Source organism: Ambystoma mexicanum, chromosome 4p (genome assembly GCF_040938575.1).
Source record: "Ambystoma mexicanum isolate Mex_15411 chromosome 4p, UKY_AmexF1_1, whole genome shotgun sequence".
NCBI lineage: Eukaryota > Metazoa > Chordata > Amphibia > Caudata > Ambystomatidae > Ambystoma > Ambystoma mexicanum.
This window is the reverse complement of record NC_090927.1, coordinates 424,991,567-425,007,296: the sequence shown is the minus strand read 5'-3', so window position 1 is coordinate 425,007,296 and position 15,730 is coordinate 424,991,567.

Here is a 15,730-nt window from a genome sequence, read left to right as displayed (position 1 = left end):
TCCACTAGGGCAATTATTGTTTCATAGATCCCTTCATCAGCCTCTGTTGATAGTGGGTACTGCTTCACCCTGGGCAACGTTGCACCCTTCTTCAGCTTTATTTGTACTCCTCCAATGCTTTTTATGCAGCCTACATCATATGGACTAGTGGTCCATAGAGAGGCTAGGTCGTCCTCATAGAAGGGTACTTGGGTGGGGGCTTCTAGTGCCGTTGCCATTTTCTGTGCCACCTCCTTTTATGTCACTCTTAACCAAATATATATGTTCATCTGGAACACCATTTCCTCATCTCCTGCTTCATCTGAGAGCAGCTCCTCATCTGATACCTGATTTAGCCTGCATCCTTCTGCTAGTGCTATTACAGCTCTCCAGGCTTTCCCCTCCCCATGTTGGGCGTGTACTGCAATGTAATCTTGTGTTGCCACAATACTCTCTATGTCCACTGATATTATAGCCCCCTCCTCTTCATTGGTGGTTTTTTTCCGGTCTGAAAAGGTAAGCTGCTGGCCTCCTCCACACCTTGCCCTCAATTCCTGGTAGCCATGCCATTGTCATGTCTGTTCCATATTGGAAGATATCCCCATCCACTGGTTCTGCCCTTGCCACTTTTCTGCCATAGTAAGCCTGGAGTATGTTTTGTGCTCTGACCATGTGTATGCCTGGTGTGGAGCACACTATTCCTTTGTCAGTAAAGAATATTGTCATGTTCAGTCTGCTCATTATATTTCTTCCTAGTATGTTTACTGGTGATTGTTTTGAGTATAGCAGTGGTAGGGACAGGTTGTGATCTCCAACAGATAAGGAGATGTTATCAGTGAGCCCCAGAGAATCCTCTCTTGAGCTCCAGAGAATCCTCGAGTGTGCATAGCTTCACCTGACAAGTTGAACTTCCCCTCCCTTATACAGGGCCAGTGGCCCCTGTGTCAACTAAGAAGGAAAATATTTTGTCACCTATCTCCACCTTTATGCGTGGTTCCTCCGCAGGGTTAGGTGTTACCGATAGGATGGGACACATCAAGGATATCTGTGGGCTGTCCTATTGTGGATACAGCGACTGCCCGCTCCCTGTGTATGGGTTGTGACCCAATATTGCCACCCTCCCCAGTTCTGTCTGTTGTATTGGCGTGTCGGCGGATAGTAATTTGCTGTCTTGTATTTGTGTGAGCTGTTGTACTGTCTGGACGTGTTGTGCTGTTGCTGCCTGTTGTTGTGCCTGTTGTTGTGCCTGTTGTTGTGCCTGCTGCGGTGGTGTGTATGTTTGTAGTTGTTGCTGAGGTCGTTGTGGTGCTTGTTGTTGTATTGGTATTTCTGTACCCTGCTGCGGCTGTTGTTGTTGGTAGAACTGTTGTCCCCCATTGTAACCCAGTTGTCCTTGCTCTCCCCAACCTGCTTGTGTCATTATTGTGTCAGTCTTGCTCTGCACGTGCATGACATGTGTCCTATTAGGCCCGCGCTTGCCATGGGTATCCTCCAGTGTTTTCGAGTACCCCTGTTGTCCATATTGGTTGTGTCCCCGGAATCCCGCCTTGTTGTGGTGCTGCAGGTCCAAATCCCCTCCCTCTCATTTGTCCACCTCTCCCCCGGTAGTTATTGGTGTACCCGTTTCCCATCCACATGTCCTGGGAGGGGCCCCCACTTGTAGAATTTTTTTTTTGTTTTGCAAAAAATAAATATTTTTTTTTCTTTTTAATTCACTCTGCATTTATAAAGAACTTATTTCTGTAACAGAAATAATTTCTTTATGAAGTCAGAGTGACTTCAAAAAGAAACAATGGGCCTCATTACGGGTTTGGCGGCAACCGTGCCATTGCTACCAGCAGGTTGCCGCCAGACCCGTAATGATTTACCGGCGCCCGACTTCCCGGTAACAACGGGGGATTACAACCCCGGCAGTCTGGGAAGTCAGGCGCCGGCAAATGGTAAGTCCTCATTTCCATATAGTCCTATGGGAATGGGGAACACAGAAGCACCGGCACCGTTAATAACGGTGCCGGTGCTTCCGTGAAAACTATGCTTGTGGGTGCCATTCTGCCCGGCAGGTCTGACCTGCCGGACAGGACGGCAACTGCCCGCAGAGCTTTAATATGCCAGCCTGGAAACAACGGTGCCGGTGAGCTTACCGGCACCATTGTTTACAGTCCGGCATAGTTGTAATGAGGCCCAATTTCTTTTTTAAGTGTTACGGCTCCCCTCAACCCCATGATGTGTGCGTTTGTGAGTGTATGTTGAAAGGGTTTAAACTTAAATATATAGGTGGCTGCCTGTGTGAGTGTATGGTGAAAGGGTGCACACTTTAATATACGGGTGGCTGCCTGGGTGTGCCTGTATGGTGAAAGGGTGCACACTTAAATGTATAGGTGGCTGCCTGTGTGAGTGTATGGTGAGAGGGTGCACACTTAAATATATGGTTGCGTGCCTGGGTGTGTGTGCCTGTATGGTGAAAGGGTGCACACGTAATTTTATGGGTGGCTGCCTTGGTGTGCCTGTATGGTGAAAGGGTGCACACTTAAATGTATGGATAGATGGGTGTGCGTGTGTGTATATGGTGAATGGTGTGTGTGATTGCGTTCAGGGGCGCAACAAAACCTACATTTCGGGGGTTAACCCTTCAAATGTTGGGAGTGGTGCCAACTTCATGGGCGGTGGGGGAGGGGCAAACTCATTTGTTTGGGTCATCTAATTTCTTTATGCATTTATATGAGACTATTCTAGTGCAGCTTCAATGTTACAATCAGTTAACTATCTCCTTTAAGGTTTAAAGCACCCGCGTATGGACTGCTGTGAGAATGAGTGGTCTCCTGTTCCCTCTCTACCCTTCCAATCACTCCCCTGGCATGCAAGTATTAAACCCACATCATGATTTCAATTGCCTAAAAAAATTGGCATTTGAATGCAGGTACTAACAGTGAATTGCTTTATTTTAGTAATTGGTAGGTTCTTGTTACAGAGAAACCCAGGTGCCGTTTAACATCTGTGTCCTTTTCTGTCTGCCAACTGCTCTGAAGGTCAGCCAGGTCTAGTCAACATAGCCCAACATTTCAAGGTGGGGGAGTGCTGAATCCCAGTCAACTCAATGGTGTTGCACCAATACTTGTGTTCAATGCCTGTATTACTTATTGGTAATCTTCATTACTCTTAGCCCTATTCTTCTTCGTGGCAGTGTGTTTGAGACAGTACTTGTGTATAAGGCACTCTGCCTCATACACAAGTACTGGGATGAGGTAGAGGTACATGGAGGTAATGCTTGATTTAGCTACCTGTAATCTTCATTACTCCTAGTCCCACTCTTCCTCATCCCAGTACTTACTTTTGAGGCAAGGAGCCTCAACCGTAAACTTGTGGGCAAGGAAGAGGGACGTGGAGGTAATTCTGGGCCAAGGAGCTGATTTTGGAGGTTGGGGTGGGATGGAGAGGGGATCTGTGGGGGGGGCAGGATTATATGACAAATTATAATGGCTGTCCATGTTCAAGCTAAGCAGGCATGATATGTGGTATTAGTGGCTAGAGAGGCATGTTGGTGCAGACAGTCTAGTCATTCCTCAGTTTGGTATGACTTTTTTTTAATGGGGCATTTATGATAAAGCAGTCCTGCTAAGTGAATTACCTGGCTAGACTGCCATTTGGGTGCTACCAGTCAGCCGTTTCTTACTGCGGCATTGTACATTTTTCTGGGCATCTTTGATCAAATGATATGATATAAGTCATTTATAACGCACCTGCACACAAGTGTTTCTAGGAGCGACAAGCCAAGGGATGGAAGATAGAGGGAGGACAAGACAAACGATCTTACTAGGCCTTGTGTCATTCAGATCATGCAAGTGCGATAACGAGAAGCGCAAGGAGAAAGGGACGGGGGAAGTGCAAGGGAGAGGGGAGGGGAAAAACAGGGCAGCATTGCTCTGAGTAAGTGCTGTCAGGGCAGCACAGCTCTGGGTAGTGCAAGGAGAACAAAGGACTGTAGGGTTACAGTTAGAGCCCCTAAGTGCATGGTAGGACCAGAGGCAGTGCAAGGCTGACTGATCAAGAAAGAGTGAGACTCTGAGGGTAGCCAAGCAATCAGTCGGTACAGCAGACAGGTAGGTCAGGTAGGCAAGCAGGGGAGGGAGAGAGAGAAAGCAGAGGAGAAGAGGAAAGTTTTTAGATGCTTCCAGAACTTCAGGTGGTTTGCTAAAGCTTGAGAGGGGCACGGAGGCTATTACAGGGGGAGGGGCCTGTAGAGGAGAGAGATCTACCCCCATTCTCTTCCTGGAGAAGCGTCTAACCCTTAGAGAGTTGTAGGTAGCTGAGCAAAGGGCTTGAGAAGGAAGATATTTTGGAAGAGAGCATTGGATGTAGTGTGGGCCCCGGGCCCAGAAAGCCTTGTGGACAATGCAAAGGGTCTTGAACTTGATACTTGCAGCAACTGGGAGCCAGTGGAGAGATTTCAGGGCTGGAGAGATACGATCCCTGTGCTTGAGGCCAAGGAAAAGTCTTGCAGTCCTGTTCTGGATTAGTTGCAGGAGCTGGATAGTAGAGGAAGGCAGATTGAGAAAGAGGCTGTTGCAGTAGTCCACCCTAGAAAGAACCAGGGCTCTGCAGACAGTGAGCTTCTGGGGAAAAGTGAGAAAGGGAAGAGTCCCTTTGAGGAGGAGCAGCTGGTAGTGGGACTTCTTGGTGACATCCGAGATGTGAGAAGAGAAAGAGAGAGTGGAGTCAAAGATGACACCAGTGTTGTTTGCCTCACAGGAAGGCGAAGGAAGAGGGCCCAAGGCGAGCGGCCAGAGTGAGAGAGGGAAAGCAGGGGCAGGAGTCCAAATGAGAAGGATCTCCATCTTACTGACATTAAGGCAGAGATCGTTGGAGGCACACCAATCTTGAATTGCGGATAGATAGTCGGGAATGAGCGAGAGATGAGAGGACTCTGAGGGGAGCCTGAAGGAAAGCAGAGTTTCATCCGCAGAACACTGAAAGTTGGAGGAGAATGTAGAGATCAGGTGGGTCAAAGTTGCCACATAGAGGTTGAAAAACCAGAGTGAGAGGATGGAGCGGGAGAAAGGGACCAAGTTGGACCTGGGAGGGGCAGTCCAAGAGGAAGTAGGTCAGCCACTCAAGGGCCTGATCCCTGATGCCCAGGTTCTCATAGAGTCGATTGATCAGGATTGATCAGGATGGCATGGGTGACCGTGTCAAAAGCACAAGAAAGATCAAGGAGGATGAGGACAGAAGGAATGCTGGAATCAAGGTTAGAGAGCAGAACTTCACAGGTGTTCAGGACCGCAGTTTCCGTGTCTCTGGCAGCTCTGAAGCCAGACTGATGGTCATGGAGACAACCAACAGATTCCGTGTGGAGAGTAAGCTGGGAGATGGGCAGCTTTTCCAACAGTTTGCCCAGGAAAGGGGTGATGGAGATTGGGCGATAGTTTGCCGGGCAGGCAGGATCAGAAGAAAGCTTCTTGAGGAGTGGGTGCATAAAGTAGTGCTTAACAGGAGAGGGGAAAGAGTGATTACAGAAATCAGTCAAGGCTGGCGCGAGGATGTCAATATGGTTCTTGATGGTTCTGGTGGAGCAGGAGAGCACCTGTTTGGATGACACTTTCATGGATCGGACTTGTCTAGAAACCTCGACAGTTGTTGTCAGAGAGAAAGAGGAGAAAGGAGGAAGAGAGGTAGAGAGGTAGAGATGGCCAAAGGGGGGCCGAGAGAGGAAGGACAGGATGTCCTGAGTTTTAGTGTAGAAGTGAGATAACAGAGCCATACAGAGAGTCTGGGAGGGAACATGAGACGTAAAGACCTCAACAGGATTGACCACTTCTTTTCAGATTTTAAAGAGTTTGGCTGTGTTGTTAGAGGCCGCAGAGACACAGGCTTGAATGTGTGTTCTATTGTTGATGAGTGTTTTTGCTTTGATTGCCATTTTTGGTGCAACCAGTCTAGATATATCTAAATCTGGCCTGGCAAGCTTTACTATATTGTTATTACATGTCCACACTGGTCTACCTTGTGCAGCCAGTTGGACATGTTTTCATTGTGGCATGGCATTTTTAATATCAAAGCTTTAATGTTTCTGTGCACTGTTGGTGACTTACATCTATTGATTTGTGTTACCCTAAAAAACAATTGCAAACACTCTGGCGAATTTTTCTCAGACAGTGTGCTGTATATTATATTAAAACACATATTTATATCTTTCTCCTAGTGCAGTGTGCAGCATATAAGTTCAGCAATCTAGGCCGGCCCAGAGTGTGGCGCGACCCTTGATTTGTTGCTGAGTTGGGGGGCCCCCTCAGCATGGCTCGCAGGGGGGCCCCCACATCTTGTGTTACGCCACTGGCAATGATGCTATTTGTTGTTGTGTAGTGTCTGGTGTCGGGGTGACCTGGGCGGGGCCTGTTATCAGCGCCCCTTCCATGGCATATTTGGACAGTTTCGTATGGACCATTTTGCCTCTTCTGCCTTTCTGTCTTCTTCTTTCTGTTTAATTTTTTCTTGCCATAGCCTACAATGGTGTACTATTGTCAGCTGTATCTCTGGCCATGCTTCTGCTTCCATTCCTTCTAATTTCTTTAATTGACTCTGCACTGGTTCTGGTAGACCTTGGATCAATATGTGGTAAAAAATTGCTAGTGTCTTATCCCACGGTTCCCGCAATAGCAGGCGCCACTTCTCCTGAATTTCCTGCATATAATCAACAGGATCTTCATTCTCACGCATCTTGCATGACGTTATTGCTCCTATGTCTGAGGTGTCTGGGTATTGCACTCACAGTGCTTGCCACAGCGCAGATCTGCAATTTGCAAATGTTGCCACATCATGCCATGTGTCACTTATAGTTACCCCTGGGAATCCCGCCCTCTTCCAAGTGTCATCAGCTGCATCACCCAGTATTGAAATTAACAACCTTTTTTACATCACCAACCGCTAGTTTTTGCCTAGCAGTTTGTTTTTCCATTTCATATATCCATTTCCCGGCCCCTCCACTCAATGATGGAAGCCTGCATTTGATGTTTTCCTTGTCTGCATGTTTCCACGGGACATATTGAGGCCTTGTTCCCCGTCTCTCTAGTGATGGCATTAGAGTGTACTTCTCCACTTCCTCTGGCGTTTGTCTGTTCGCTCTCCTCTTCCATGTCAGAAATTTCTTCATTAAAGTCAGTAATGTGTTGTGTTACTCTATCTCCTCCTATGCTTTTGTTCCTCCTCTGGTTACCACCTGACCCTTCCTAGGTGCATCAGCTGATTCTTCAATTCTGCATCCGGGAGGTCTCTGAGTCTACTAACATATGGTGTGTGTTGTGCTGGTGGTGTCAGTGGGCGTGGCGTTCCTAATTTATTTATTTATTTATTTTAATTCTTGTAAAGCGCCAACATGCCCGTAGGCCTCAGGGCGCACATAGAAACTTAACAGGACAGACGAATATATAGAGTAACCTGTATAGAGCAGAGAAGGAGATAAGTCAAAGAATTTATTCCATGTTGAAAAAGTATGTTTTTACGGCTTTTATGTGTCTTTTTCTTTCCCTCGCTTTGTTTCTTCCCGTCTCTCACATTCCCACGATGACCCGCAGTCTGTGCGTGTTATGTATAATTTGCTTAGCCCTTCCCCACTTCCATGACTTCGTCCCCGCTGGATCCCTCCTCCTCCTCACTGCAAAATCCATCTGAGAATGTCAACTCTGTACCTGAGCGTTTCCCCACCAATGTTACCGTCTTTAAGTCTATGTCTGTGTACTCATCTATTTTCTCCACGCCCCTCTGGGTTGGTGTTGTTGCTACCTCCTTAGTGCCACACGCGTATGTCTTAACCCCATGTTCCTTGCTCGTCTCTCCCAGCTCTGTATCGCTTTGCTGGCTCACCTCACTACGTACCTCCGCTCTTGCTCTGCAAAGTTCATTCATTATTGCGTTGCTTACCTGTTTTAGTATTCTTTCCTCTTACTCCTTGCTGTTCCATATTCAGCCCTCCTTTGCCAGTATACTTTATATAATTCTTGCCTCTTCATATTTTTGTGCGCTTTCCGATGTAATTTTCTTCCTCCACAGTCCCATCTCCCTGTCATTTTCTTCTCGTTCCTCTTCTCTTCTCCTTACTTCCCGCTGCTCCATGTGTCCCACCCTTTCTGCATTTCTGCTTATGCGTTCCCCTTCTCGTTTCCTTCGCTCCTCCTCTTGATGTTTTAGCCCCAACTTGTCCCCCTTACTTCCTTTCTTCTTCTCCTTCCTTTCCTGCTAGAGCTGTCTGATCAGTGTGCCCTGTGCCTCCCTTAGTTCCGCTAATCTCTCCTGCAGCACCTCCTCTTCCTCCTTTGTAGTTACCCCAAACACCCTCTGTGTGTATTCTGTTTCTTCTTTAGTTACCTTCTTTACTACCCCTTCCTCCTCACCTGTAATGTCCCTCGAAGCTTCAGTAGCACCTGGCTGCTATCCATTTGTCTGGTCCTATATTTGCTAATTCTATTTGTGCCCTCTTTTCTCCCCGGGTTCTTACCTGTATTTGTTTTGCATTCATTGCACTCCTCGTATCTACCCCCTTTTGATAGCTGTCTGCTGGTGCGTATGGTGGTGGGCTGTATGTAGGGTTAGAGTATCCTTCAGCTGCTGTTAGTTGTGATCATGTGGCTTCCCTCAGCTCTCTCATCGGATACAGCCACTCTGTTTATTTCTTTATTTCTTTATTTATGGGTGTCACTTCCACACTTTCCTTCTTCACCTCTGTGACCGCCAACGATCATTCTGGTTCTTCCTCACTCTCCTCAGCACTGGGTGTTTTCCCGGGTGCACTGCACCCGCCCTCTCCACTCACCTTTTCCTCCTTTACTCCCTGCATTGTGAACATCCCTGGTACCCCTGGTGCACACCCCTGTAACATTTTCCAGAGGTCGAAAACTTCTAGGTGGCTCGCCAACTTCTTCCCCTTGTATGTGTTTTTTAAATACGCTAGTAGTGAATGCTGGGTGGTCATCTCAAAACTGCTGTTGGGTGGCCATGGTATCCTTATTTTGTTATCTGACCCTTGTGTCCATTCGATGCTATACTTTACTATTTTATGGTATCCAGTCATAATTTCGAATGCAATAATTTCGAAAGACAAAATGTCGAAAAAAAAATGTCGAAAACAAAAAAGTCGAATTACAAAAATGTCAAATTTTTTTTCGAATTGAAGTTAATACAAGGTAAGTGTTTAAATGTGTTTTATTATTATTTATTATTCTTTCAAACATCTTTTATTTAGCTTTCTTTAATAGTAATAGCACTAAAAATCTTGAATAAAAATAGCAGTTACATAGCATGTACTATGTTATATTTTAAATAAAATAGTAGTTAAATAAATATATATTTAATGTAAGCTGCAATTTTAAATAAATAATTAACAATTGCAAACTGTAACGTTAAACATTTAGTATATTTTTTCGTCAATAGATGGCGCTATTGTTTTACAAATGAGAGATTGTCCATTTGTTTACATATGGTAATAGCATGCTACGTGAGGTTGCGTTGCGCTACGTATACGTAGGCGCCATTTTTAAAGTTCATTCTCGCCGCGGTTTCATCGTGTTCGGGTCTCCCTGCGTTCCTGTGGATTTCTTTTTGGATCTTCGATTTTTTTTTACCCCTTCAAATGGATGCAACGTGGTTTTTCTGGATTCGATGGATGTTCTGCTTGGATCGAGGATTTTTTCGCAAGGATTTTCTTGGGACGTTTATACTTTTTTTCCTGGATTCGTTGGATGTTTTCGCTGGATCGTGGATTTTTTCGCAAGGACTTTCTTGGGACGTATATGTTTTACTTTCTGGATTCGATGGATGTTTCGGTCGGATCGTGGATTTTTTTTTGCAAGGATTTTCTTGGGACGTTTATACTTTTTTTCCTGGATTCGTTGGATGTTTTCGCTGGATCGTGGATTCTTTAGTAAGGACTTTCGTGGGACGTTTATATTTTACTTTCATGGATTTCACTCTTTTGGATCGCAATCATGGATTTATCGTTGGATGGTGTTTTTCATTGTGTTACTTTTTGCATTTTGGGTTCCTTGGATGTTGCTTCGTGGTGATTTTTACGGGTTTTTCCCTGGAATTCTCATGGTGCAGCGGATATTTCGCAAAAAACGTGAGTATTTTTAACATTTTAAATTGTATGCTATTGAATCAAGGTAATTGTCTTTGTCATTTTCATTAAAATTTCGTACTAATTGCTCTAGGCGTTGTTCATAGTCTCTGTATTTTTTCTTTTTTAATCCTGTGCATGCTAGTGAAATTGCTTGAGAGATACGAAATTCCTGATGTGATTGTTCATGATTTAATTCCTTCAAAAAATGCCACAAATTGGGATTACTTGTGTTGAACGTTTTGTTAATACGGCTGTGCCATCCCTCAAGTGCATTGTTCGTCCTAGGTCGCCCTTCCAAGGTTGCCTTGTAACAATTCCACAAATTTATAGTGTATTTTGGTCTTCTTCTGGTTCCATTTCTTGTTAGTTGTCCAATCCATGTATTTTCCATGTAATCTAACAGGTCTGCATTTTCTTCTTCATGATTTTTAAAATAGTCAGTGTCAATCAAATGTTCATAGAAATTTATAACCTGATTTTCTTGCACAAATGCCAATCCGAATATTTTTTTTACGTGATGTTGAAATGTGCTGTCCTCTGTGTATTTGCTGCTTAGTCCAATTTTTTGTAGTTTTTTCCATATCGACTGAGTAAAATGAAAGAAGCAGCCTTGTATGTTAGAATCAGGGTAAATTGAAGAAAATGCCTTAATTTGCGCTAATTCAAAATCCATGATTATGTTTTTCGGTTTAGAATTGGGTACGGTGTCATTGATTTTGTTTAACATGATTCTGTAGGTGTCCTCATTTTTTTTGGGCATTAAAACATAAACAAGTGGAATCAGTTTATTATTTATTGTTCCATGTATCGAATATAATTGTTGGAAGGGGTTTGGGCAGGCTTTGAAAGTTGCATCACCTTGCCACTGGGCACTTTCACTCAGATGCTTTAAATTGGTTTCAGTAGAAAATATCAACATTTTTTCGTCTCGTATATCAACTGTGGAATGGTGGAACTTTTCTCCTTTAGCTGTCACTGCAAACACTTCTGGTATGTCTATTTCATTGTACTTTGTAGGTGCCGGTGGTAGATTTTCTTTTTGCTGCTTTGTGCGATTTACTGTGCGTTGCATATCTTTTTCGCTAGGCATCTGTGCAGATATGTGTGTGGGTAACGTGTCACATACCGTCGATATGACCAAACCGCTAGCTTGACCGGGGTTTTCTGTTGCCTTTCTTTTGAGCTCTTGGAGAGTCTGTTTTATTTCTATTTTTGTTTTGTCCGGTAGATGATTGTGTTCCCCCTTTATTTTCGTATTGGCACTGGCAACTATAACACGCGCGGCACATTTTGACCGCCCATATTCGATGCACTTCCAGTACGAGCGGTCATTCTTCTCCAATTCTTTATTATAAATGTATCCGTTCCATATCAGCTGTACTCAACCCTTTCTGTCATGGTCAATCTAAAGTAACAGAAAAAAACGATTTACTATCTTTTCCATACACTAATAATAATATATTTTACAATTTAAATATCGTGTCACATAATGTTTTTTTTTTTTACCTTATTGTTTGCCTGACGTAGCCGAATCGAATATACTTCAGTTCACTCTGACTCTGGTTTTGTCAGCTAATGACAGTTGTCCACAACCGTCATCTGTCCCTTTGGTGTTTAGGTAAGGTTCTTTACTCGTGGGCGTTACACATTGGTTTAACCCCTATGACCCTCGATTCTATGTGGTATTCGTTAGTCATAGTGTACTTTATTTTCAGATTGGCAAACTGTTATGTTTGGTGGTGGAGAGGGTGGTGGGAGAGTTTCGGCGTAGAGGTAACGGGGGGTTGGGGGGGGGTAACCCCCCCCATAAAAATGGACGATTAGTATCACCTCACTTCGTTCTGTTAGTATTATCGTTCGACTTTTTTTTCGACATTTTTGTTTCGACTATTTGACATTTTCTATTATATATATATAATTTCGACATTTTTGTTTTCAACATTTTTTTTTCGACATTTTTGTATTTCGGTATTATTTTTTCGACATTATGACTATGAACCCTATTTTATCCCTGTGCGGTGTTAGTGTTGCGCAGATATGTTGGAGTGGTGTTGTTAAAGTGCTGGCCCTATATCCTGCCCCTATCCCATAATGAACAGACATCTTTAAAACTTTACTTTCTCAGCACCACCGTTACCTGGCCTCATGAACTGGGGTCTTCCGATTTTCCGCTGCAAGGAAAACAATTTTTATTACAATACTTTTGTGCTGGGTGCCACCACCCTCATTATTTCTACAGCAGTGTCACCTTCCTTTATGCGTCTCCTTCCGGAGCTAGGGCCCCCTTCAACCTGTGGTGCACCAAGCCCCCTGCAGTTGTGTGCCCCATGTGGCATGCTTCTGAGCTGCCCCGCCTTTCCTATGCCGCCGCTACTTGGTGCACCTGCAACGTACTTCTAACTCCTCCTCCTTCTCCTCTGTCCTCACTGTCCTCGCATGCACAGTGTACGCTCTTCTGATCCCCCTCCCACCCCGTTGTTGAGCATGTGCCGGTGTTCTCCATGCGCGGCCGCCTCTCCCCCTTCACCCCTCCCTTACCACGTGTCCCTTTCCCGATCCCCGATCACTCTTGGTGAAGAAGACCACAGTATCCTATGCAAGCCCTATGGGTGACGTCACCAACTACTACAAGGAGTTACCCATACATACAATCACAACAAGGGATGAATGTGTGCCATATTTGACAAACTTGTTCCCCGTTATCCCACAGCTGTCTTCCCACTACACTTGGAGTGGAGTATCCATCAATTGCTTCGTTATTATAATCGGACTGCGCACGCTGCGTCGCTTTGCATGTGATACGCCCCCTCTCTAGGGGAGCTTAACCAGCCAATTATCTTCCGCACTGAGAAACAATCTAGCTACCTCCTGCGGGAATACCTCGTTTATTCACAGAGTTAAAACACTGAATCAATAGGAATCTCCATCTATTCATTGATCTACAACGCCAACTTATAGGAACGCCACTCCCCCTTATACAAGTGTCCGCGATGTCGACCAATCAGCGTGATCCGTCAATCACACGTGGGTGCTTGAAGCCCCAACCAGCCTGCTCTGTAACACTAGAGGGGACAGCCATCGTGCCAGTCCCCCCTATACCTTACACACTGATCGTCACTTGATGGCCAAAATCTTTTCTTAACACCCTATAAGAGCCACCCGCCACCCTGTTTACAGTTCCTCCCACCTCCCGCACAATATTGTATTGCTGGTTGTGTGTGCCATACTCACATTGAGTTCTCACCTGCCGGTACCGCTCGACCACGGGCACCCCTCCCATTCAGCTCGCCACCTCCCATCATCTAGACACTCGCCAACCGTGGGTGGGATACGGCTCCCGATGGCCAATCTCCGGAGTGCGCTGTCCGGTCGTCTCGCAGTTCCGCGATGTTCCTGTAGTCCTCCAAAGAGGGCAGTGGCAGAGGGGGCCACGTTGCCGGGCCACCTTGATGCAAGCCGCCTTGCTGTTATCTCAGCGGATCTCAGCAGTGCCTCCAACTTGTCGGGGTAATTTCCCGGGGGCCGACAGGGCCCTCCGTGGGCCTCCGGGGTTGGGGAGGCCCCAACTGCTCCCGCGTCCCAACAGAGTATGAGACACACACAAGAGCAAGAAGTTACTGCTGTTTATTACATAAAAACATGCATGGACGGGCTCACAGGTCATAGACATCCGAGAGACCTCTCGATCTTGATGAGCTCGCAGGCATTTTTTCTTGTTGTATGACGTGTGTCACCTTGGAGAACTAGCCACCAAACCTAACTCCACCTTGGATTGGCTCCCCGAGTGGTGAGGTCAGTAGAGACACATATAGGAAAGGTAGTTAGTGGTGGAGAAAGGGTCAGGTGGTATGCTTGGGACGTCCCTAATAATCGCTACAAGTGAATTGTTAGAAGGGGACAATTAATGATTGGCTAAACTATAATGGCATCAGTGGTGTGCCCCTCATATTCTGATTGGTTCACTCATGAGCCCCCAAGCCTGTGACCATTGTTGTTTCCAGCTTGTGGTGTACCTGGTGCTGGCAACAAAGTATGACTCCGTGTCAGTGGCAGACAATGGACAGGTATGACTATTGGCTGGTGTGCATGTCTTTCCCATCGATGTTGGTGTCCAATTTGTCACTTCGTTGCATTTGATTTGTATTTCAGCTTGGGGAGCGTTTAGCAGTGGAAGGTGTAACCTTGGTGCGGGGAGAGCGGCATGTAGATTGCAACGTTGCGGCCTTGGCTGGGGGCTCTTGTCAGGTCTCGTTCTGCGCAATCAGCACCTTGCAGCTTTGTCTGAGCTACTTCGGCCTGGACACTTTGGTTTTGCGGCCTACCTCGGCTTGGCTTAAGGGTGGCGGTACATCGTCCATAATATGGGGTCACGAGGGGCGACAGACATTCATATGCATTAGTCCATATACAGGGTTACATCTTCATGATTTTAGTGGCGAGGAAGCGTCTGCAAGCATGTACACAAGCTCTTCTGGCGTCTTGCGTTTCTGCGGTGCTGTAGCTGGCCTATGTGAAAAATAACAACGATGCATGTGTTAGTGTAAGTGGTCCTCTACGTCGTGGCACTGAGTATGTTCTTCGTGTGGATTGGTGTGTGTATGACCATGTGCCTGGTGGCACGTGTGTTCTTGTCCGCTGGCTATGTCATCATGGCATCTCTAACGATGGTGGTATTTGTGATTGCTGTCTAATCGAGTTGATCCATATGATCAATGTCAGCTCCATGTGAGGTTCCAGCACATGGAGTGATTGACGGGCTGCTTCCCTGGCTGTGTGGGGCGTGGCCATAGGGGATCTTGACATCAGGGGTGGCCGTGAGTGTGTTGAATTCCTCTCACGGTGGGTGCTTGGGTTGTGATGTCCTAGGCCATGGTCTGGATGAGAATCGGGGGAAGGGATTCTGCCATTTTCCCTCTTCATAATCACTTTCTGTTTCATTTTACATTTTGAAAGAGGAGGCAAGGTTTTTGTACTGGAAGCTTGTTTTGTTTCGCTTAATGACTCTATTAGATCTTTTGTTTGAAATTTGTGTACATATTCTGCTAGAGATGAATGCTTATTTTGGACACTTTTATTTTGATTTTCTCTACTTCTGCCTTGCTTTCTATGGACTTGCTTTTTGGTAGGCATTCTTTGGGGTCTGTTGGAAAAATAGGAAGGTATGGGTTGGGCTGTTTGCAATGTATGTGTGCTGTGTGCATGAGTGTCTGAGTATGATGGGAAGAATGTATGTGGAGGTGTGTGATTGTGCAATGGGCAGCTACAACTAGTTGGGAAGGCTATTCTTGTATTTGTGTGTTACTATATTGGGGTTCAGATGACAATACAAAGTAAGCTAGTGGTGAGAAGAAGCACTAATACTAAATCTAATGGTATAGAATTAAAACAGTTCTTTGTTCTGCAATACTAACATTCTAGGGGCTGATTTATGAAATTTGTGCACTGAAAAATGGGGATTTGTGTGTCATTTTGCCCGCAAATCCCTATGTGTAGCAAATTGGGATTTGTGGGCAGAATGGCACACACATCCCCGTTTTTCGGTACACAAATTCCATGAATCAACCCCACAGTGTGTTTGAGTAACAGTTAAAACATTATGGTAGTATTGTACTTACTTTTTTAGTTTGGAATGAGCAGGATGAGCAG